This window comes from Chiloscyllium punctatum, chromosome 45 (genome assembly GCF_047496795.1).
Source record: "Chiloscyllium punctatum isolate Juve2018m chromosome 45, sChiPun1.3, whole genome shotgun sequence".
In the NCBI taxonomy this organism is placed as follows: domain Eukaryota; kingdom Metazoa; phylum Chordata; class Chondrichthyes; order Orectolobiformes; family Hemiscylliidae; genus Chiloscyllium; species Chiloscyllium punctatum.
In genome coordinates, this window is record NC_092783.1 from 51,264,586 (window position 1) to 51,289,557 (window position 24,972).

Here is a 24,972-nt window from a genome sequence, read left to right on the forward strand (position 1 = left end):
ACCCAGTTAACTTCCAAACACAATTTGAAATGGCCAAATAATATTGGTGGAATACAAATTTTACCCTGTGTTGCCAACACAACGAAAGCAGAAGCAAAATCAGAGATGAGGGGGTGGCCCAAGGGTGGAGAGAAAGATGGGTGGTGGTGGGGCTGGGGAGAAGGTAGCTGGGAATGCAATAGGTAGATGAAGGTGGTAGGGGGTGGGGGTGATGATGATAGGTCAGAGAGGAGGTTGGAGCAGATAGGTGGGAAGGATGATGGGCAGGTAACACAGTTCAAGAGGGTGGTGTCGAGTTGGAAGGTTGGATCTGGGATAAGGTAGGGGAAGGGGAAATGAGGAAACTGTCGAAATCAACATTGGTCATGTGTGGTTGGGGAGACGGGACACCACCTTGTGGAACATTTCAGAGAACATCTCCAGGACACCTGCACCAAACAACCCCACTGTCCTGTGGCTGAACACTTCAACTCTCCTCCCTTTCCACTAAGGGCATACAAGTCCTGGGCCAACCTCACCACCAAACTCTAGCTATCTCACACCTGAAGAAAGAATGCCTCATCTTCCGCCTTGGGACCCTCCAACAACACGACATCAATGTCGATTTCACCAGTTTCCTCATTTACTCTTCCCTCACCTTATCCCAGATCCAACCTGCCAACACGGCACCACCCTCTTGAACTGTCCTACCTATCCATCTTCCTTCCCATCTATCTGCTCCATCCATCTCTCCAATATATAACCATCAACTCCCACCTTCATCTACCTATCGCATTGCCAGCTACCTTCCCCTCAGCCCCATACCAACTTCCTGCCCCCCTCCCATTTGTCTCTCAGCCCCCTTGGGCCACCCCTCATTCTTGATGAAGAGCATACGCTCAAACCAATGACTCTCCTGCTCCTCAGATGCTGCCTCACCAGCTGAGCTTTTCCAGCACCACACCTTTCGACTCTGATCTCCAGCATCTGCAGTCTTCACTTTTCCCCAGAAGCAAAATGAGCCCAACATAACTACAGTGCAAGAATTCAAGGTTCCTCTTTAAACTATTTAATTTTGATTTGATGAATAAGTTCAGCAAGCCCATACCTCCAGCATGGTTCTCAAATGCTCCACTGAGCAGAGAATGGATCACAAGGTAATCAGCTTACAAGATCCATGACAATCCTGATTTTCTGCAATTACGTGAGAGAGTACCATACAAGAAGGTGACCAAGTCAGAGAATTGTTACATTTCTGTGACAATAATTTCTCAGACTTCATCTTAACTTCTTTCCACTTCTAAGATGAACATCCTCAAAGAACAAAAAACGAAAGTCCACCAGTTTATTTGAAAATACATCATCTTCTCACACTAACAGCATGGATATTTCTGTGACAAACATAATTCCACATCCATTCTTGCAAGGAACCCTGCTATTTGTCGTCCACATGGGCTATAGTGTGCATCTTGTTGAGATATACTGTCAAACAATTTTATCCATCACAAAATGCTGTTGTGGTTGGAGAAATTTGAATTTTGAATAAAGTATTTGAAAAATTCAAATCCCATAACCCTCATGAGTCAAATATTGAGTATTAGGTGTTATCACCCATCTGCTTTATGTAGAAATGTATAGTCTACACACATCTGAATGAACTTAATCAAACTTTACTATTGACAAGTCAGAGTCAAAGAGGACATCCAATGTTACAGTGTTACATGCAGCCTTACAGCAATAGGTTATATTCCAGGAAGTGTCTTTACCTAGATAGTGGTAAGCCTATGGAATTCTCCACCACAGAAAGCAGTGAAGAATGGAATATTGAATGTTTACAAGGGCTGAAGGTATCAAAGGGTATGGGGAGAAAGCAGGAACAGATTACTAAACTAGATGATCATCCAAGATCATATTTAATGGTGGACCAGGCTTGAAGAGCTAAATGGACTATTCCTCCATCCATTTTCCATGTGACTTAATGTCAATGTGACCTAGCTCTTTCGGCACATGCTCAGTTGCTATCTTGGCATTATGCTGTAATTAATACTTTACAATGGTTTACAGTACCCCATTTATTCAATTAATAACACACATATAACACTGAGCTCTCACTTCCTCATCTTTCCATCCATGTGTCTCTTTGGTCTGGGAATTTAATATCCAACAGCGTCCTCAGTTAAGCAATGCTTGGGACTCCTTAATGTTGAACAGGAGGGTGAATGAATGGATAAAGTGAGATGGCAGTTTCTCTTTGACATTTGTGAAAGTCAATTGGAAAATAGAATTGCATCACCTTCCGTGTGGAAAAAACTCTGGAACAGGATCTATAAGGTGTTGCAGAATTGTGCTTTAGTCTATAGACTGGATGGACAATTGGTGACTTTCTCATGCGTGTCTACATTATTTTTTAAGAAAAAGACTATCCTCATCCTGAAGACAATTCAAAAAGGCTTGCCTCCTCTTGAAAATGTTCTGTGAGCATTAAACAAGATCTTTGTTCTTTTCTTCTAGTGCGTTCTTTTCAGATATTAGATCATCCCTCTCTAATTGGAGGAGAAACTTTCCCTCAGTTAAGCGTTTAGAGCGCTGTTGAGAATCTAAACATTTCAGTCAAAGAGAGACTTCTTGCTGCCAATCAATGCACCTCATTGTTGTGTCAGATGTGTGAGAACGTCAGTTGCCCCAGTGGGGAACACTTGGACCTCTGCTGTGAGATCCCCTTCTTCAAATCTCCAAGATATAAATTGCAGTTCCTAAATGGACAGTTATGTTATCAGTCTCTATAAGGTAGTTAGGCCACTACTTGTTGATCTTTGTTCTATTCCAGCTCCTTCAGTTTTTTAAAAATCCAATCATGGCTTGAGATGCTGAGTAGGCCAGTATTCATTGCCTGTCCATAATTGCCCAGAGAGTGGTTAAGAGTCAACCACATTTCTGTCTAGAGTTACACGTAAGTAAAGATGGCAGTTTCCTTCCCTAAAGGAGATTAGTCAGCTAGGTGGATTTTTCCAACAATTGACAATGGATTCAAGGTCATCATCAGACTCTTAATTCCAGATTTGTTATTGAATTCAAATTCCATCATTTGCTATGACTGAATTTGAACCCAGGCCCCAGACATTATCTAGGTCTCTGGATTAACAGTCTACTGATAACACCGTTAGGCCATCGAATTGAAGAGCTGTAAAGCAATCTTCATCTCTCAAAGTTTGATCCCTGACTGTAAAAAGTCTCAACTGAGCACATAGATGATCAATATTTCAGCTGCCAGTTTTACAGCTCATCTGTTTCTGAACATTAGGAAAAAAAGAGATTGAGGGGGCACTTGACTGAGGTCTACAATATCATGAAGGGTATGAAGGAGCGTCGGTCCGAAAGCTAGTGTGCTTCCAATTAAACCTGTTGGACTATAACCTGATGAAGGGTATAGACAGGGTAGATAGAGGTAAACGTTTTCCCAGGGTGAAGGATTCAATAACGAGAGCTCACACTTTCAAGGTGAGAGGTAAAAAGTTAAAGGAGGATACATGTGGCAAGTACTTTACATAAAGGGTGGTGGGTGCCTGGAACACATTGCCAGCAGAGGTAGTAGAGGCAGGCACGGTAATTCATTCAAGATGCATCTGGATAGATGAATGAGTAGGTGGGGAGCAGAGGGATACAGATGCTTAGGAATTGGGTGACAAGTTTAGACAGTGGTTTGGATCAGCTAAGGCTTGGAGGGCCAAAGGGCCTGTTCCTGGTCTGTAAATTTTCTTTGTTCTTTATAACTGTTGGCCTGATCCAAGAAGACATAAGCATATTCTTTTCCTTGAATAGTTCCTCATTAACTATATGCAGTTACTGAATTTCCTCTAGGTGATCTATTTATGAGGTTTGAAACTTTTCTTAAATTCACTAAGTTTGTGTTAATGCTCTCTCTGTGTGATTATAAAGATACATTGCCTACTCCAACCTATCTGTATCTCCAATATGCATGTCTTTACATTGGAGATGTGAGATCATTGTCTTGCATGATTGAAGGTCCCTTTATAACTCTGTAATCTGAGATGTCACTGAAGGCATAGACACTTGATTAATAGTATAAATACTCAAAGCACCATTAGCTTTCCTTGTTGATTGAACTAGCCTAAGGTACAGTTTTTTCTGGTATTCCAAATAGGGAGGAACGTTAAACCTAACTGTGGTTGAAATGTGCTGCCGTTGTATCATTACCTCTTCATACCTTCTTCAGAATGGACACAAGACCTTCGGGATCAGACAATCCCTACAGTGTGGAAGGAGCCCATTTCACTCTTACCTTAATATTTCGTGTGCCCCAAAGTTGAACAGAGGACAGTCTAAAAACTCTTTTTTTCTTAATCATGGTTTGGATTCTGAAAGAGTCAATACAGCCTCCCTTATATCGAATTTTAAACTCATTTTCTTATCATTTTCCATAATCTGTAAACCAAGTTTGTCCAATAGATTTGTGCCACCAGAGGAGTCAAAACTTTGCAGACAGACTGCTCTAATCCATAGTTAAACAGTATCTCTTTGTCCTCAACTGCTAGGATACCCACACACTTCTGTGGTTGATGTTTAATTCACTGTGTTGCTGCACAGCTGTGCCATGCACACACAACCCTCTATAAAATTGGGTTAGATTTCTGTCAGTGACACTCCTTTGTGGAGTGGTCAATGCCCTGTTTCTTTGTACGGTTGCCATTGGCAGATTTTATGAATGTTTGTTTCATTCCCATTCCTGTAAGTATTTTTGGTTTTCTCATTGCAACTGTTGATTTCTTTTCTGTCTCTTGTAGATTGTATTTCCCTCTTCCTCTGTTGTGAACCTTGTTCAATCCTTTTCAGGTTTTATGTGGTCTTTGTCTCTCCATAACTTGGTGCCTACATAGACCTTGAAGTCCATTGCTCACTGAGCCAAGCCACAGCTGAGCTTCTCATTGAGTATTCCCCCCACTTCAGGGTCATATGACTGGACTGGGCCTTGGAACTGTACTGTTGATGTGTTTTACTCTTTCCTCTTACTGCTGCTTGCCTCTGGTTCTGTGGTCTGGTCACTGTTTACAACCATTTGTCATCTGATTGAACCTTAATAAACTTTATTATCCTAATTTTTTACTAGGTGTAATAATAGAGGAAATGACATCACAGTTTGAAGGCATGGTTTCCAGTTCCATGTGATCTGATGCCACTACAATATCCACCCTCTCACACTTGTTATGTAGCTATTCTTTCAGTAAAGATATAATTATTTAATCCACAATTTTAATGTTTAGATTTGATTGACTCCAAGGTAGGTACAGATTAAAATAACAGACATAATGTCTAGCAACTCCTTGCACAATTAATAGCTCAATCTTATCCAGCATAACCAGGAATCCAATATGCCAGGTGATGTGACGGGAGAGCCTGTCAGTTGTTTATTTCCTCCCCTCACCAGCCCCACCCTTTTTAAATCTCCTAAGTATATTATAAAGTGATCTTTTAATTAGTCTAATATGGCGTTGTTTCATCTCAATAAGTTTCTGAACAAGAGTCATGTGCCTGCATAGTGGAAAGAGAAAAGAAATCTACATCTTTATTTATTATATTGATATTCTTTCGAAAGGAGTTTTCTGACCGCAGTCTCTGTGGGTTAGTAAACAACTATTGATAGAACCAAAGTCCTCCAAGGCGATAGGAATAATTAATAAAGCATATGCAATGCATACACCATCAAGACTGTTCATGGAGTCATAGTCATACAGCAAGGAAACTGACTCTTCAGTTCAACTTGACTGTGTGGCAATTGGGCCATGTAACATTTCTAATTGCATTTACAATTTGTGCTGTTGTCATTTTGTGATCTGTAAAATTCTCACACAGTCAATTTGGACTGAGGGGTCTGTTTCAGTGTTGTATCACTATGATTCCATGAACAGACTTGATGATTTTGTGAAAGCTTATGTTTAGTTAATTCGTGAAATGTCACATTGCAGAAAAAGCTGACATCTAATGATCATTTCTGTTAACCCATGAAAAACTTTGTGATTAGCCTCCTAATTTAATTTTATAATGGTTTTGTTTGATTGTAGGGCTTGCCAGCTATTTCAGAGAACAATTAAGGGTTGACCACGTTGACGTGACCCATGTAGACCAGAGCAGAGAATACAGAATGCTTCTTTGACTTTAGATCATTAACAAACCCATCGGCATTCCAACAACTTCATGACTCCCAAGATTCATGGCATGATGTATCTAATCAGTCAAAATATGCTTTGCTAATTGCGTACATTCATTTGAAGCCAATCAAATTTAACAGCTGAAAGTAGGTGGCTGATAGCGTCTTATTCACAATACTTGATTAATTAAGCGAATGAGATAGCAGTTTTTCTTATATTTTGTTCAAAGTTCAATATTCATCCAAGCATTGCAGAATTTTTATGAGGCATCTAAAGTCAGATTAAATATAGTTTATTGATATGCTGATAGATTTCTGACCTATGAACTTGGCATTGGAGTTCTCTTTAATTATTTTAATTATTTTTGAGTCAAGTTGGCACTCAGGTGATTTGCCTCTTAGCCCAGCTGGAGACGTAGGAAAGTGCAAAGTGAATTTGTTCACCTCTTACTTGAAGATCGGCAAAGTGAGGAGAAGGAAATTCCAGATGGTGGACTGGAGCCTACTTCGTGACATTCCAGAGAACAACGCATTGGAGTGGAAGAGTCACTATCATCAAGGTGAATCCCTCCTTAGCAAGTCAAACAGAGTATGAATGGTTTTTGAATGGTTTTCTTAGACTTAAATAATGGGAATGTCTTTTTTGCATAACTGGCAATATCTTATAGTATAATGTGTTATGGTACCTAACCACACAGCAAATATGATGGCGTTACTGAATTAGTAATTCTTACTCAAATGGCCTTATGTGTGACACCAGTCCCTCAAAAATTTGGTTGGCTCTTAATCACTCTCTGAAACTGCCTAGCAGTTATATTTAAGAACAGGCATTAAGTGTTGCTTTGCCAGCAACACACAATCCCCAAGAATGAATGATTAAAAAATGATCACAAAACAGAATATTGTAACATTCCAAAGTAGTACAATTGTTTTCCTAAAACTATATTGTCTGTAAATGTACAAGTTCCTTATTGCTATGTTTAGCATGTTTACATACTCTAAACTACTTTTTTAAACAAACTATCAAGAAAGCTAAATTGTCTGAAGTAGATAATGAACACAAACATTCTTCACAATCTTAAAATAGTTTAAGGTTCCCTAAAAGGTTTTTTTAGGTGCAACTATCAAAGACTTTACTGAATTCATTGCAATGAAGGTTACTTAGAAATAAATGTGTTTCTATTTCTTTTTCCTTTCTACCTACTGGTCATGTAATTGCTTTGTCCTTTTTGTTGCAGTCCAATACAGACTGTCATTTAAATAAGATCAGCAAATCATTTTCAAACGACAGTATAAGCAACACACTGTCACTGTACTTGATGAGTCATTTCACTATTTAAGCAGTAATCACCAGTCTGTTCAGAACTTTATGCTGAGAGGTAATGCACACAAGTTTGTAACACCTGAGGGAACAGATATAATCCAGCACCACCTGTCAGTCTGAGGTAAGCAATACCCTGTGATTTTTAAATAAATGATTGAACTTATTTTTCATTTGCTAAATGTGGATAGTTCTTACTGTATTTTATATTGTTCAGGCTTAACTTTATCAATGATTAAGACATTTTGAAGTTTGGTCAATAATTAAATCCAACTGAAACTCATTTTAAGAACTACGTTTTACATCAATTTTGGGTTTTGGTGATAAAATATGAATAACCTTTGCAGCATTATATTTGTATATCAGGTAATAATAATTATTATTCATAATAATTGGATACCCATGGCTTCTATTTATTGTGTATTTTGTTCATGTTGTCATTAAAATCTTTGCACATATAGTATTTTAAATGTTGAATTTTTTTTACATTGAGAAATGCCTACAAGTTTAGGTAGGTGGCATGTTAGCTCTACGTGTATCATTAATGCACCAATGTGTACTGTAAATTACACCATACAATGAGTTCATGATATTGGCTGTGTTGCTGGATGGGGATGTTGAGACAATAAAATGTTCCCATCCAAGCTGAGAAACCTACAATTAACAGTCACATTGACACAGTTGCTTTCAAACAAACGAAAGAACTGCAAGTGCTGTAAATCAGAGACAAAAATGGAAATTGCTGGAAAAGCTCTGGCAGCAACTGTAGAGAGAAATCAAAGTTAAAGTTTTGGTCAAGTCATTCAACCTGAAACGTTAACTCTGATTTCTCTCCACCCATGTTTTTCCAGCAACTTGTGTTTTTGTCTCTGCTGTCAAATAACTCATGACATCTAATGCAAGGACAGCAATGATACATTACTGGGGCAAAGTCACCCATCATGACTCTTGTTCTCGAATGCAGCAAGTGACAAGTCAATCTTGATGTGAGCATATTTTTAAAAATTCCACAAGGATTGGAGTGGGAATTGCCCTGATGAGAGAATGTTTGAAAAGGAAAGAATCAGAAGACGACAATCTTTCACACAATATAATTTATGGAGTCATATGTTGCCTTCATTTACTAATTAAGAAGGGTCAAGAAATACCTTTGTTCGGTGGTTGTTGCTTCTTTAAGCATGCAAATGGAAAGAAAAGATACCCTTTGAGCTTTGAAATTTCTTTCATTCTTAAGGTTTTGGATAGATTTTGTCCTCAAGGAGATGAGACGTTACAGCTACCACAAATTGAGGCATTTATTCTACTTTTGTCTCCCAGTATCAGCATTAACTACTCTCGTGTGAAGGTACTGCAACTGGGTACACTGTAAACCTGTTTCTTCTCCTTTCCCACATCGTACTTAACCCCAATTTCCAGCAGAGTGCCCTCTACTGAATTTTTTCTCTCTTCAGTGTCTTACAGCTTCTCTGATGTAGATTGCCACTTGTAGAAGTTTACAAGAAGCTTTAGTCCTGTCAAATCACATCCAATTGGATCATGTGTAATACATGCCAAGTTTAGGGAATGTTGGATTCTTATGGAGATCAGAAATATGACACTGGCAAAAGAGTAGCATACTTCCCCCAGTGAGCCTTCAAACTTATCAGTCAGCTTCTAGGTGGGGATTTTTGAAATACCTGGAACAGTCTTGTGGTACGTCTATGCTCTTTATTGATTCAATGTTACTTAAACTTACATTCAGAATCCAGGAAATTCCTCACTTACAATATAACAGTAACAGTGCTCTTAAAACCTTACCTTCTGCTCAATCAAGTCACAATAGGAATTCTATCCCACACCTACAATTTTCTTCCTTCGGTCCTCCTCCCTTGGAGATGATAACATATATGGCAGAGTTCCTGGGTTTCTATTAATCCTTTGATGCTAGTAGCTATTCTTCATATGAGACTGAATAGTGAGTCAGCGTTTGTTAGTTATTTGTCCAAGAGAATATAATCATGCTTGGTTACCTTCAAGAACTAAAAACTCTGTAGAGGGAGAAAGTTTTCATTAGAGGGCACTCTTCTGGAAATTGGGATTAAGGTACCATATTGGAAAGGAGAAGGTACAGGTTTACAGTTCATCCTGTAATTAGTAGAGGAGAATGGCCAAACTTTCTCTATCTTATTCCAGGGCTATTGAAATAGATAGACCTTCAGCCTTTACCCAGAGTCACATCTTGACTCTCCATTAGAAATCTGTTGCAATTCTTTCCCCAACAACTTATATTAACCCACCCCTATTGTATTCGTAACCACTTTACTTTCCCAGTTTTCCAGTGATTATCCTTTGTCCCTTTCCCTTTGAACTATCTTTAACTCAATGTCTTCCTTTCTCATTGCTCTGCTTTCACTCACTTTATAATTAACACTCAATCCATTCCTGGCTACTGGCACTTAGATAGCTCCCAAAGAACCCAAGAGTTTCCTCTCTTTATTCCTTTCTCTTATCTCCTTCTATTTAGTTTTGTTTCCCACAATTAATTTTATCTCCATTAAAAACCTATTGGGTTGGATGTCACAGTTGAACTAATGACACAACACATCCAACTGCCCATATTGCCAATTGTTGGACCAGAGAAAGAGACGGATTAGAGTTGGGCTGTGTAACCCAGGAAGTTCCCAATTCCCAAGACGAACTGGGCAAAAGCCTGCCATCAGCTCCAGGTCCATGATCAAAACTTAAAAATATGGCTTAAACCTAAAGTATCCCTCCTGATCAGCCCCACACATTCCCCATCACCATCTATGCCACTCTATTTCCCACTATCCATCCTAATGTTACATCATACTACCCTGCACCAATCTCAGATCCAAAGCTTGATCATTATCCTATTTCCTCTACACACACTCATAACCCCTGTGCCACAAGCCTGATTGTATTCTCAAGGACAAATAGCTAACAAATGCTGATTCACTATTTAGCCTTGTGTGATGAATAGTTACTAGCATGAGTTCATTTGCCCACCCCCATTGCCCTTTATATTCCCTATGCCACACTATGCCCATTTACCTATTCCCCATAGCCCCTGTTATGAGAATGTATCACCCAATATCCCCATTTCTAAGCCTTTTGTAGTCCCTATGCTAAATCATACCTCCCTACTCTTTGCCCATTCATCTCCTTGCAATTGTACCGAATATCCACCATAACATAACCTTAGGAGGTGTGCCACCAGTGGCTGTTGCTTATGTCACTCTTGAAAAATAAAACAGAAATTCATAACCAAAAATGAGTCAATACATTGAAAACCTTTGGTAAATCCCTTATGAAAACAAACCCTTAAGTGCTTAATCTCCAATGTTAACAAACATTTCCACTCGATAAGCAGTTGGAGTTTTCTATCAAAATGCTTACTGAGATGCACCCCATTGTGAAAGTTATACGTTGGGAAATTAATCATACAATAAAAATCCTGCTATGTTTTTCAATTAATAGACACTCGAAATAGCTATCCAGGGACCAGATCCAACAGATTTCCTTACTTCTCCAAAAGGAAGAAATAAAAACAAAACATTCCTCCAGCCCTCACACCCCACTCACTCCTCCTCATCCCAACACTCTCCAAATGCCCAGCAAAACACTTTCTACCCTTCTTCCATGGCCCCTTTACCATGAAACCAAATTTATGCTTTCTTTCACCCATCACCATTTGATCCCTTATTTTCCATGCCAACGCATGATGTAGCCATTTGTACCCATGGACATAAGAGAAAAATATGGTTCTATTACTTCAAGTTCCATAATGCAGACTACATTCTTTTTGACACGTAAACTAATTTTGACATTTGTTGAAATTCTTGACAAGTTGTGACATACCTTGAAAGATCAATGTTTGTTGACACACATTGACACTTGTTCACATTCTTGGCAAGTCAACATTTGTTGACACTTCTAGATCCTTGACAGTTTTTGACAGGTCTTGACAAGTTGAATTGTTCCAAAGGGTTTATGCATCTTTTGTACATAATCCTATTGATAATTAAGAGCGCCAGAGGGCACCTAATTATCCCAAAAGGACCCAATCCCATCCCTGAAATGTCCTGGCACCATATCTTTAGGATTAGCTCAGGTCTTCAAAGGGGTACCTTAACTATCCAAAAGAGTTGCACTGAGAAAGTATCTGCTCTATATAGTCTAATCTCCACACTCTGCATTCCAGATACCAGACACTAAAAAACTCCCCCCTTTTAGTGGAGGCAGCTGGTTACTTAAATGCCAACAGCCTCTGACAGCCATACCTTTGTGAACTACAGACAGTTTTCAGAAACTTGGCCTTCTTCATGTGATTATATCAGAATGGAAAAATATACTGCCAACATGATTATTTTGGAAATTAGGAATATCATTTGCTGCTAAAAAGATTGGGTGAAAAACATGTAGAAAAAAAACTCAGGTGTGATTGTGGGATGCCAGTTTCCAGATTGCACAGTGAGAATGACAAGGCTAAATTGGCAAAATCTATTATAAATATGAACATAGAAATGTATAAAGATGAGGAATGACGTGAGAACAGGAAATGAAGTTATACAGAGAGGTGTAATTTCAATCAAGACTGAACCATAATACTTCAACAGCATTCCTATTGGAGAAATCGGCCAAGCTATGATGGGTTAGAAAATAAAAGTCAATGTGCACTGAAAAGCAGGTATTCTTCTGTATTATTCATTTTAACTTGTTCAGTCTTTTAATTGTCACTGAAAGTTCAAAATGTCTAGGCTGAGTGGGAAAATAATAAAATTTTACTTTGGTCTCAATGTGAAAACATGAATACTTTTGATAATTGTGTATCATGATGTTTTTACACCCATGAAGAACTGCATCAAGTGTTTGGATATTTTTCCAGTTAGATTGTGAGAGTGTTGCAGCTTCAATTTTTTTAAAAAATAATGTTTAGTTAAACATAGGCATTAAGGGAATATGGGCAGATGTATGGAGTTAGACCACAGATTGGCCATGATCTCTCTGAATGACGGAACAAGTTCAAGGACTAAATGACCTACTCCAGTTCCTATGTTCCTAAATCTGGATCAGGAACCCAGGAGTGACTATGGCAGACTTCATTTGCAAACTTCCCCAGAGTGGCTAATTAAGGAGCTGCCTTCAGGACACCTGTTTGGTTAAGGAAGGCAAAGTAGACAAGCAGGAGGCTGGAAGAACACAGCAAGCCAGGCAGCATCAGGAGGTGGAGAAGTTGATGTTTTGGGTGACACCCTTCTTCAGGGCTGGGGGTGGGTGTAGGGAAAGCTGCAGGTAAAGGGGGAGGCGGGGGCAGGATGGTGAAGAGGGGATAGGTGAAGTCAGGTAGAGGTTATGACCTGGTCGGTCAATAGGAGGAATGAATCTGGTTGATGGCAGGGAGCTGTGGCAGAAAGGGCGAGGGGCTGGAAAGGGAGTCGATGGATGGAGAGGGGAGTTATTGGAGAATGGAGAATTCAATGTTCAGTCCTTGAGACCAGAGGGGTGCCCAGGCGGAAGATAAGGTATTGTTCCTTCAATAGGCACTGTGGTTTGTTTTGGCAATGGAGGAGGCCAAAGATGGTCATGTTAGAAAGGGAATGATTGGGGGAATTGAAATGGGCAGTGCCTTGGAGGTTTGGTAGGTTCCACTGGCTGAGGAAGGCAGGCAGACCAAGAAAGTAAAAGGCTCAGGTCTCATCTGGATGCCAGTCTACCAGGACGGATGGGGAATGCTGAAAAAGGCAGAAGCCCATGAGTGCTAGACTCGCACTTGGCCCTGACTGTCAGGTCATCAATGTGGAGGTAGAATACACTCACAGAATAGCCTGTAACAGTATGGGTGGCCACTTGCAATTGTGTGATGGAAATGTACTATCAATAGCCCCTTGACTAATGGCAGATGGTCACTTTAAGTTAAATGATCACCTTCAGCAGAGCACCCAAACACGGTCAGGAACATTCCTGAATTGACAGCATCTCTCCCCAGTTGGGCTAATAATGGGCCTAACTGGCTACATGCCATTGCTAGGTATGAAATGTCTGTATCACTTTTTCCTCCTCTGACAAGATTACTCCTAGGCAGAGATGTGTACGGTAAATAGCTGAGCCAAAGCAAACTTTTCTGAGTTATCTCTCAGTTTTCCACTGAATGCACCTCCACAGGACTGAGAAAACTCATGCCAAAGAATGAATCACTCCAGCAATACAGATTAAGTGATTTCTCGAAGGTTTACTAGGTTCCATGAACAGGCAAATGACGTGTGTGGGTATGGAGGTTGAGTATTGAGTTCATTGAGATACTATATCTGTGCAAGTGGACACATTGGAATAACAAGATCTTGAGCACATTGTGGCCCTCCACATAAAACAAAAGTATGCAAGAGAGTTTGCAAGCATTTAAAATGTTTATAGCACAGCCTGGATTTTTTTTTTGCTCGTTGATGAGGTGTGAGGGTGCCTAAAATAGAGAAACAGCCCAGCCCACACTCATTCCTGATGAAGGGCTTTTGCCCGAAACGTCGATTTTCCTGCTCCTCGGATGCTGCCTGACCTGCAGTGCTTTTCCAGCACCACTCTGATCTAGACTCTGATTTCGAGCATCTGCAATCCTCACTTTTGCCTCACCTCCTTCCCACCAACTGTGCCGTTAGTCGGCAATAAACTAAGTGGACATGTGCTAAAATCAGCAACATACCCGACAGAATCAAGGCTGACAGGGAGAAGGCAGGAAAGTGGGCATGAGAAATGTCGGATCAGCCATGATCCGATTCAATGGTGGAACATGCTCAAAGGGGCTGTGTACTCTACTGGGTGGCATGGTGGCTCAGTGGTTAGCACTGCTGCCTCACAGTGCTAGGGACCCAGGTTCAATTCTCACGTTGGGTAACCGTCTGTGTGGAGACTGCACATTCTCCCTGTGTCTGTGTTGGTTTCCTCCCACAATCTAAAGATGTGCAGGCTAAGTGAATTGGCCATCCTAAATTGTCCATCATGTTAGGTGCATTAGTCAGGGGTAAATATAGGGTAGGGAAATGGGTCTGGGTATGTTAATCTTCAGAGTGTCAGTATGGACTTGTTGGGCTGAAGGGCCTGCTTCCATAGTGTAGGGAATCTAATACTGCTTGCAGTCTTATTATATTTAAGTAGACAATTTAATGTCAATCAGGCTTGTTAACAGGTATATTGACCTGAATAATACACTGTTTACATCATAATTTGGTCAGTCTGAGCAGTTGGGCTAGAGCAGAAGATAGTGGAAGATAGTGACCTTCATTCCTTCCTAACTACCTGCTCTCCAAGATCCATCCCCACATCTCCATCCCTAAGGAGAACAAACCCTCCATACCTAATACCCCTCTGGGATTCCTTTGAACATTCCTTGTGGAACTGGACAACACCCATTACTGAGCGTGTCACACTGCCAGGATTACCCAGCAGCTCCTCCCACAGAGAGGCAGAAGGCCCCTCTTCACCAATTACCCCACCCATCTTGTTGAAATTAGTGGGCAACTTTATGATATGCTTCACAGAGGCATTAACACAATTATTTTGAATGGATTAATGCTGCCATTAAAACAGCAGACCAGGAAGTGATTTTGAATATGTCATGCATTTATTTGAGTAAAATTAAGGTCTAGCTTTGATGTTTTGAATGTCTATCCTTTAAACAGAACCATCCAAAAAAAGCAATTAATTTATATTTTTTAACGAGCAACTCTTTAAAAAATAGGAATAAACTGCAAAGAACAAGATTGTTCCATACTGTGGTGAAAGTGAGGATTGCATTCCTGATGAAGGGCTCTTGCCAGAAATGTTGATTCTCTTGCTCCTCGGATGCTGTCTGACCTGCTGTGTTTTTCCAGCACTACACTCTTGACTCTTGTTCCATGCAGTGTATACCTTTCCACCATCATTTATTTTTTTAATTTTTTTTTCCTTCTTAAACACTGCCCTTCACATCAAAGGGCAATGCTCACACCTGTTTTGTTCTTTTTCTTTTTTTCTTTTTTTCCCCCTTTTTTTTGTTTGTTTTCTTTCCCCAGCACCCATGGTGTGTGTGTGCAGGTGTGAGACACAGTGAGAGACACAAGGTGCACAAATCTTTATTCAATTTCCACCACCAGGAAGATAGGAAAACGCCCGAGTGGCCAGTGACAAGCAGTGCCCTTCACATCAAAGGGCAATGCTTCCACCATCATTTATAGAGACTTGCGAATATTGACTCCATTAATGAGTTCATTGATGATTGTAAGTGATTGTCAGCTTCCTTCTGAGGTCCCCGAATTCACCATTATATTAACTGAAGTGAATCTGAGTCAATGTTCTTGGAAACTTGCAACAGGAATTAAAAACAATAAATAATGCAAATATTCACAAACAGTGCTGCCCGGGGAATTCCAAGTGCGTATGTCCCCACACAGGTATGAGTTTTCCAGCTCTTTGATTGATCAAATACGATTATTATGTAGTTGGGTGCAACCTGTTGGCCCTAAACTTTCCGCCTTGTTTAAAATGAACTACTTCCCACCATGATGTACAAACTGTGACTCAGTTGCATGCTTACCATTGAATTGCAATATTCTGCATTCAAGTCTCTCACAAGGGCTACAGCCTAATAACAAATTTGTGCATTGCTGAGGGAGTGTTGGAAGTGAGTGAGAAGTTGACTTGAGGCCCAAGCTGCCTGCTTAGTGAATATAAAAATCCCATGGCACTGCTTTGAAGAAAAGAACAAGAGACATTGCTAGCTTCCTTGCCAATATTTGTCCCTCAGTCAACAAAGAAAGGAAACAGATTATCCAGTTCTTACCACATTGCTGTTTGTGGGAGTTTGCTGTACACAGCTGCTGCATTGTCTACAATACAACAATGATGACACTTACAAAGCATTTCATTGTAAAGCATTTTTAAGATGTTCAATGGCTGTGAAAAGCTCTATGTAAATGTAAGTCTCTTCTTTTCTCTTGCCGAGCATTCCTCTGCACAAGCCTGTCCAAGTGACTCCTCAGGTGGGTAAGGTCAAAGAAGCTGAATGTTCTGGTCACATTCTTTCATCTTCCTCATATGCTGCCTTTCAGTTCTTCATTCCAATTGCTCCATGTTGCATAATTGGATTCCTCTGGTTTGGTGAGAGGTTAGAACACTTCCTTAGATGCTTATATTTCCCCAAGCTCAAAGGAGACCTTAGGCACCAACACCTTAACGATGGGGAAGGAAAACAGAGTTAACATTTCAAATGACCCAGAACTGATTTCTGAAGAAGCGTGGTTTTGAAATGTTAACTCTGTTTTCTTTCCACAGATGCTGCCAAACCTGCTGCGCTTCTCCAGCAATTTCTGATTTTGAGTGTTTCAGATCACCAGCACACCATGTTGTTTGTTTTATAAAACCTTAACTATCACTGCTGTCAGACCAAGCTTAAGGCAAATGTGATATAGAAAACATCTTCATTACAAAATATAAGTAGGGGTTTGGAATATAACCCTTGTGACGAACTCACCAGTTAAGCTACTATGAATATTTTATTCTAAGTGACAGACCACGAAGAACAAAACGTTAGCCCTAATAATTTTATTAGCTTGGAAAGACACTTGGATGCAAATACAGTTAATTTAAAAGACATCTGGATAAGTGCATGACTCAGAGGGGTTTAGAGAGATAGGAGCCAAATGCAGGCAGGTAGGACTAGTTTAGTTTGGGAATGTGGTCAGTGTGGACTGGTTGAACCAAAGAGCCTGTTCCCATGCTGTATGACTCTATGAGTTTTTGACTCTATGATACACCTGTCAGCCTTCCTCTAGTTAGCTGCATCAAAAAACTCCCAAGTAGAATGCATACTAAATGTGTCCAATTTCAGAACCAATCACTAATAGAGATATTCTACCTCACTCAGTAAGCCATATCCAAAGCACGTACAGCAAAGGGGAGAGGAAGGTAATTAATACCATGGCTTGGATTTTGCAGAAAGTGTGACATAACTGTGCTCGCTATTTATCTTGAACATCGCTGTGCATAAAGATCTATGCAGCTGTATGGCATAGATTGCACTTTTCCAATATTAATTTCATTTTGGTATCAACTGGCGCCCAACAATATCGATGTCTAAGTGAGAAGGGTTACGCGGACAATTATACTGAAGATCCATCTCAGGCAGCATATCTATTTTTATTGTAAGAAAATAAAATAAAACTTGTGGCAATTATATGGGTAGAAGCTGAAATAACTTATTTTTTTAAAAATTGATTATTCTGAAATGTCTGCAGCATCTGTCTTGTGGAATAGAGAAATTTGAATTTCACGTGTATAGAAATAAATTTTCAGGGCTAGAGATACTGTTTGGGAGTAATTAAAACTTAGTGTACCTTTACAAATCCAGTTCCAACAAATTCAATAAGACATAATTTTATTAATTTTAGCAATGATACTACAGGGTAAAAATTGTAAGTTTATATCAATTCAGTAATCTCTAATTGGTTTGGATCTTTGAGAATTTCGATAATACATTCCATGGAGAAGTAGAAAAATCCCTGACAGCAGCATTTGCAATTCCACAGTTAGCTGTTTATATGCAGATGATGCTGTCAGTGTCCTGGCTAATAACAATGTGTACACTGTCTGTGTCGTCACAACTGCACAGTTCGGAGTGATATTAATTGGAACCCTCATTGGGAAGTTTTCTGGATACTTGATTAAAAATAAGATGAAGCATAGCTGAACAAGTGTAAGCATTACCAGGAAAACTATGATTTTCAACTTGATTGTTAAGGACTCATATGAATGCTCAATATCTTGACTTGCTCTAAAGATTCACTCAATGAAGGAAATTGATTTGTTTTGTAATTAGTGCTGGAAGTGGAGGGGAAGGAGGAGTGAAGACTTTAAGTCTCCTTGTTTTTGCTTTTACAACCAATTAAAAATGTCTCTCAATTGTAGAACATCAATAGAACTTTTCACTTTGAAGTCAGATGACAACAAACAGAGACTGGGCAGCCTATAATCTTTTAAATATTGATTAGCTTCTTCCACACCTTGTGTAAGCTCGTGCCATCAGAGTGAAGCTGTGAATACTAGGCTGGAGGGGCAACAATGCGTTCTTTTCCGTATACACTTTCAAAACATTCTGAATAGAAGTTATCACTAGACACCATTAAAAAAGTATTAAAAGAAGAGCATCTTAATTATGTGTTCTTGTGCAAAAAAGAGCCAAGAGTAGTAATTTTAGGTCGATCACAGGCATTTTTGAGTCTGACAATTGTGATAAATGCTTTAAGGTTTTACTTACTCAGTACTCCACTCGATTTCCCACTGACTTCAAAGGAAGTTAAAATTGGGAGAGACACATAATGGGCAGCTGAATAATTCAAATTACCTCCATTCGAACATGTTACACTCGAACATGTTACAGAGGTAGCCTGAGATTCCCATTAAAGATGCTGGGGATGAATTTCTTTATTGGTATTCACCACTCAGCCCACACTACTGTAGACATTTCAGAAACATTCAGACCACTGTCATGGCACTACGGACAAACCTTGCCCCCCTCCCCCACTATAGGAATATAAAATGAATACAACACGGAAGGAGGCTATTTGGTCTATTGTGCTCAGACTGAGAAAGCAGGATAAACATAAGTGAAGATTTTCTATAAAATGAACAGAAAGTAGTGGATAAACTCTACAGGTGTAACACCATCTATGGAGAGTGAAAAAATGTCCATTCTAACTTTTGTTCAGAATTTAAGACTTCCTGTCCTGAGCAAGTCTAGAAAATTAGGGAAGAATGGATTTGTACCATATTTCAAAATAACATTTCTCACAAGCCATTTAAATAATGAACTTGTCAAAACCATGCAATTTATTTTTGTTCAGATGAGAGGGATTTTTTTCTCCCACTTGCCATTGCACAGCTGACAGGGAATTTCTTCTACTCTTCCTGCCTGCATTTGTTGGAAGGTTTTATAATTTGGTAAGCATCCTGTTTGGCCACATTACAAACACCCCTTCCATGGCGACCGAGGTTTAAGGTGAGAAGGGAAAGATTGAAAAGGGACTAAAAGGGCAACGTTTTTACGCAGACAGTGGTGTGTGTATACACTGTGCTGCCAGAGGAGGTGATGGGGCTGGAACAATAATAAAATTTAAAAGGCATCTGGGTGGGTATATGAATAGGAAGGATTTAGAGGAATATGGGCCAAATGCTGGTAAATGGGATTAGATTAATTTAAGATATCCTGTTGGCATGGATGAGTTGGCTTGAAGGGTCTGTTACCGTGCTGTACAACTCTATGACTCTATGAATCTAAGTCCTGGTGCTTCTGGCTCTGAGGTAGGAACATTACCCATTGCTTCACAAAACCTCTGTTCACACAACTCATTGCTTAGTAAAATAGAGGACAATTTACTTAAGGGAGAGAATTTGCGTATGGAAAGTTTATTTGTTTCTATCTTCAGTTCACCTTTTTGCCAAATCTCATTGTGCATGTGATTTGTTGTAAATCTCAGTATTCATATGAGATTCATTGTAGTTTCAATGGCTTCAATAAAGAGTTTTCCCTCTGCATTTACGTCTTTGTTGAGATAGCAGACAACATCAGCTCATATAAGCACATGAATGGATTCATTCCTAATATCGCACAGCATAATACCACCAGTCCTACTTATTAAAACAGGATAAATGAGCAGACAGAGTAAACTCTAGCTGTGGCACTGCCTGGGTAAGTAGGTGCTTAGGGGAGGGATGTGAAGAGATAAAAACAAGAATGCCCCCAAACCTGTTTTCTGGCTGTTCAGGGCGCAAATGAAAACTGGGGGAGAATTAAGCTCCGAAAGCCCAAGTGCTTCCTAACCATAATTTTGCAAGAGAAAATTGGTAGCAATTCAACATTTATGTAAAGATTGTGGAATTTATAAAGATAGTATTAGACTGATAATAGTCTACTAGTAATAGCAGTTTCACCTCTGACAGTCCTCTAATGTTTCTGCTGCAGATAATACAGTTTCAAAGCTCTAGACTAATATTTACCTCCGCAAAGGTGCTTCAGGTAATTAGGTATTTGAGTGCTACGTCATCTCTGGCTTGCTGCTACCTTAATGCCTGTGTTTATAAAATAGAGTGCAGACAGATATCCAGCCTCAGTAAAGGTGGGACTGCTTACAATTCAGACAGCAGCCCACTGAAGGGATAAGTGGGGTTTGGAAGTCCATGGAAATATTGCCACCTCATCCTAAACTATAAACCAGGTAGGACCCTTTTGCTAATTGCTTTCCTTTGCCTCAATTGTCCATTGCTCTTTTTTTTTCTCATTCTTCAACCTGCTCCTTCATTTTTGCTTCTGGGTGAGAATGTGGATTGCTGTACACCCCACTTTAAACAAGTGAAGATGTTTTCCAACTTTAACTCTATGCTTTCAGAAGTCTGGATGAACCTCTGCTTGTTTTAGGATTTGTGGACTACTTTTGGCATGCCTTCTCCCCACAGAGTGTGTAGCTGTGCTGATTAATGCAAGGGGCGATTAACAGGCTCTGTTGTTTTGTTCGCTTTGACTCAGCAAAGGCTACATTCAAACTTTGTCCAGGAGTGTTGGAAAGATCGGGGGAGGGGATGGTGGAGGGGGAAGGCAATTCATCAGAGCTGTGTTTCAGAGTCGCAAAACGCTCGCAATGCAGACTACTAAAATACACCAACCTGAAGGCGCAAAGCTCAGATTCTCCCCACCCTTAAGGATACCAGCTGTATACTTTAAATTCCACACACAGTAAGATCTACTTGTTAGAAAACTCAGAGACAGGATTCATTTGTTACCTTGTTGATGCACAAAATGTTTCTGTAATTAAACTATACCGATTTTGTTCGTTCTTTTGAGAATGATGAAAACATATTCCATTTTCCTCCTGGTTACTGACCAGAGCGCAATGTTAACTAAATCTTAGGATGGTCTTGGAGACATTTTAATCAGTAGTTGAGGTAGGCAGACAACTTATTAAATAAGACAAAAACTAGCATAGTATTTTACACCTTGTGACTGAGAGGTTTATTTTGTACTAATATATCTGTGTCTTTTTATTGATTGAATGTTGATATAACAAATTATTTTTCTGTTGTAATTGTGAATAGTGTGTCAAAGTATATAAGAAGGCCATTTGGCCCATTTTGCTTATCCTTTGCATCTCGTGTCCTTGCTTTCAGCTGTTGGCCCTGATTACATTTCCTTTTAAATTATTAATTCGATTCGCTTTTGAAAATTAACATTGAATCTGCTTCCATCACCGTGTCAGATACTGCATTTGTTATTCAGATGATTTCCTGGCAGCAAATATTACTATTTGAATTGTATATTCAGAACCCTTGTTCACCAAGGTTAATGTACATTTTAATCTGAATATCCCTATGCTGTAGTAGTTCAAGGTTGTTGTGTTGTTCAGATATTTGCTGCAGTTCTCCTTCATTCTTTCCTTATGAAATTGACATTTTACAGACTGACTTTGTTTGAAATGTTAATAAATGCATAACCTACCCACTTTTAAAGAAGCATTTCACCCACTGGCCATTAAATCAAAGGGCGTAAGATCATCATCAACAAAGTTAAAAATCACACAACACCAGGTTATAGTCCAACAGGTTAATTTGGAAGCACTAGCTAGTACTTCCAAATAAACCTGTTGGACTATAACCTGGTGTTGTGTGATTTTTAACTTAGCCCACCCCAGTCCAACATCATGATCATCAACAAAAGATATGTTAGGTGGCTTGTCTCATAGACAGATATTGGTAAGGGTGTGAAACACTATTGAAAGCAGAACCCACCATTTTCCAAGTCAATAAATGCTAAATGAAAAAGGATGGATCATTCAAACAGTTTTTGGGAAGGATGGGAACAGGCAGAATGTCGCACAGTGAGTGGCTCTTTCTTTAAAAAGTCTTTATACAACACCAATTGGTCAAGTGGCTTCCCTCTGTGTGGCAAAATTGCAAGGTGTTTTTTGATCTGGCAGTTTTAGTGGGTGGCTGGCGCAGCTGGATACTCACTGGACAGAGGCACCTTGTTGGCATTCAGGCAATGGGCAGTTACTAGAATACAGTCTTGTTAGCATAATGGTACCAGGCACAACAGCAAAGAAAATTATATTCCTATAAAGAGTCTTTAATGCAATAACACATCTCAAGGTGTTTCACTGTAGCCTTAAAAACAAAATATGACACCAAGTCACTTATAGAGTCACAGAGTCATATGGACCCTTTGGTCCAACTTGTCCATGCCGACCAAGTTTCCCAAACTAAACTAGTTCTATTTGCCCCTATCCCTCCAAACCTTTCCTCTTCTTCTGGCAGCCCATTCCACATAGAAACCACTTATAGTGATTTAAATCCTGGTCAAACAGTTAGAATCCTTACAGTGCAGAGGAAGGCCATTCAGCTCATTGAGTCCACACTGACAGCCTGAAGAGTAACCTCCAACCATCTACTCTATCCAGGGAACTCTGCATTTCCCACAGCCAATTCACTTAACCTGCATATCTTTGGAGTGTGGAAGGAAACTGGAGCACCTGGAGGAATGTCCAAGCTTCACACAGACGGTTGCCCAAGGGTGGAAACAAACCCTGCACCGCCTCCACACCCCCCTCCCCCCCCACACCCCTGCGGTGTGAGGCAACATTGCTAGCTTCTGAGGGCACTGTGCTGTCCTTAGATCTTAAAGGAGGAAAATGAGGAAGAGCGACAGAGAGATGTGGGGAGGAGAGTTCATAATTTAAGGCTTTGACATCTGAAGATGCCCCCACCAATGTAATCAATCACCAATTATGCTAACTCTTTAACATAGAAAAGTAGCTAAGATTGATGGCTTGTGCAAACTTCTTAGCATTGAGTTGATGTGCAGTAGCCACAAAACCAGTGCCCCTGGACTGCTCATCAGCTCTATTCTACTGAGGCTGCTTGAGAAGGCAACAGCAAAAGGAGAGTTCCTGGTCCCTGCATTCTCGGCATACTACTGTTCTATTTCAGTTAGATTGAAGCCACCTCAGCATCTCCCTGCTCTGATTCCACATTGTCCTATGCCATATCCTCCTTCTTTATTGATTCAAGGGCAAGTAAGTTGTTTCTGTGTTCTTACCTGCTCCCTCAAGTCTGCAGTCAAGGAATGAGTGAGATGGTGCTCCCAATAGTTACCTATGCTCAGTGTCACTCTCCCGATGGCATGGGTAAAAGTGGATAATATTGTGCCTCAAATCTGTCTGTAAGAGGTATCAATGGCAGAATAACAGTTGTACAAACACCAAGTAGCAGAATAAGTAGAAACAAGAAAAAACTAATGAACCTGCAAAGAAAAATTAAATTAAATTGGGGCAGCAGTTGTTAAACCCAATACTGATTCCCAGGAGGCTGGAGGATGTGAAATGCCTTAATATAATAATTAAATGCCTTTATAACAACACATTACGTGTATGATTTACATATGTATGTGCACAGTGTGGTGCACTTGCACTTACTGGAAGCTGCATATATTAGTCCACTAGTCTCTTGTTCAGAGAAAGGAACATGAGCCTTCTTCAGCTGAATGAAATAGGTGACAGCCATTCGCTGGTTCATTACTCATGGCAATACCTTGACTAATCAGATTCTGATTAGTGGTACTGGAAGAGCACAGCAGTTCAGGCAGCATCCAAGTAGCTTCGAAATCGACGTTTCGAGCAAAAGCCCTTCATCAGGAATAATAAGTCAACCTATCTGGTTTAACTTAAACAAACCAAGCAATTAACTGATTTGGAGATGCTGGTGTTGGACTGGGGTGTACAAAGTTAAAAATCGCACAACACCAGGTTATAGTCCAACAGGTTTAATTGGAAGCACATTAGCTTTCGGAGCGACGCTCCTTATCACCTGATGAAGGAGCGTCGCTCCAAAAGCTAGTGCTTCCAATTAAACCTGTTGGACTATAACCTGGTGTTGTGTGATTTTTAACCAAGCAATTAACTGGCACTCATCATCAGACTGGTGCTTTCCCCATGGCAATGCCTCTACCAATCAGAGTCTGCTTGCCAACCAGCAAGTATTCTCTTCTGATGCAGCATAAAAATGTAGCTACGCCTTACATTGGCTTGCTGGTGAATTTTCCAGTTATTACAAGATGAAAAGCTGGAAGAACTATGGATGCTGGAAATCAGAAACATACACAGAAAATATACAGTCATTTGGTAGTACAAAACAGACTATCTGGAAAATTCACCAGCAAGCCAATGTAAGGAGTAGCTACATTTTTATGCTGCATCAGAAGGGAATACTCGCTGGTTAGCAACTGTGAAGAGAAAGTGGTGTTAATGTTTCAGGTCGAGTGATCCTTCTTCTAAAGAGTAATTCTGAAAGGTTCCTGCATCTGAAGTATTAACTCTGATTTCTCTCGACAGATGCTGCCAGAATCTGCTGAGCTTTTCCAGAAATGTCTGTTTTTGGTTCAACAAAATGTGCTTTTTCTTCTCAGCAGTAGTCTGTTTTGTACTACCAAATGACTGCATAT

The 24,972-nt window shown here is 39.9% G+C and overlaps 1 protein-coding gene across 3 annotated transcripts in view; it reads left to right on the forward strand.

Moving 5' to 3' along the window:
* Positions 1-6,600: 6,600 nt before the first annotated feature.
* Positions 6,601-24,972, forward strand: part of LOC140467418 (solute carrier family 26 member 9-like) — a 112,934-nt gene continuing 94,562 nt past the window's right edge. The window contains exon 1 of one of the 3 annotated variants that reach the window (XM_072563761.1): positions 6,601-6,702. The gene's annotated coding sequence lies outside the window, so the exon portion shown is untranslated. Of the gene's footprint in view, positions 6,703-7,519; positions 7,588-20,582; positions 20,702-24,972 lie in introns of those variants that run through there. The other 2 variants (XM_072563760.1, XM_072563759.1) reach the window with 2 other exon arrangements.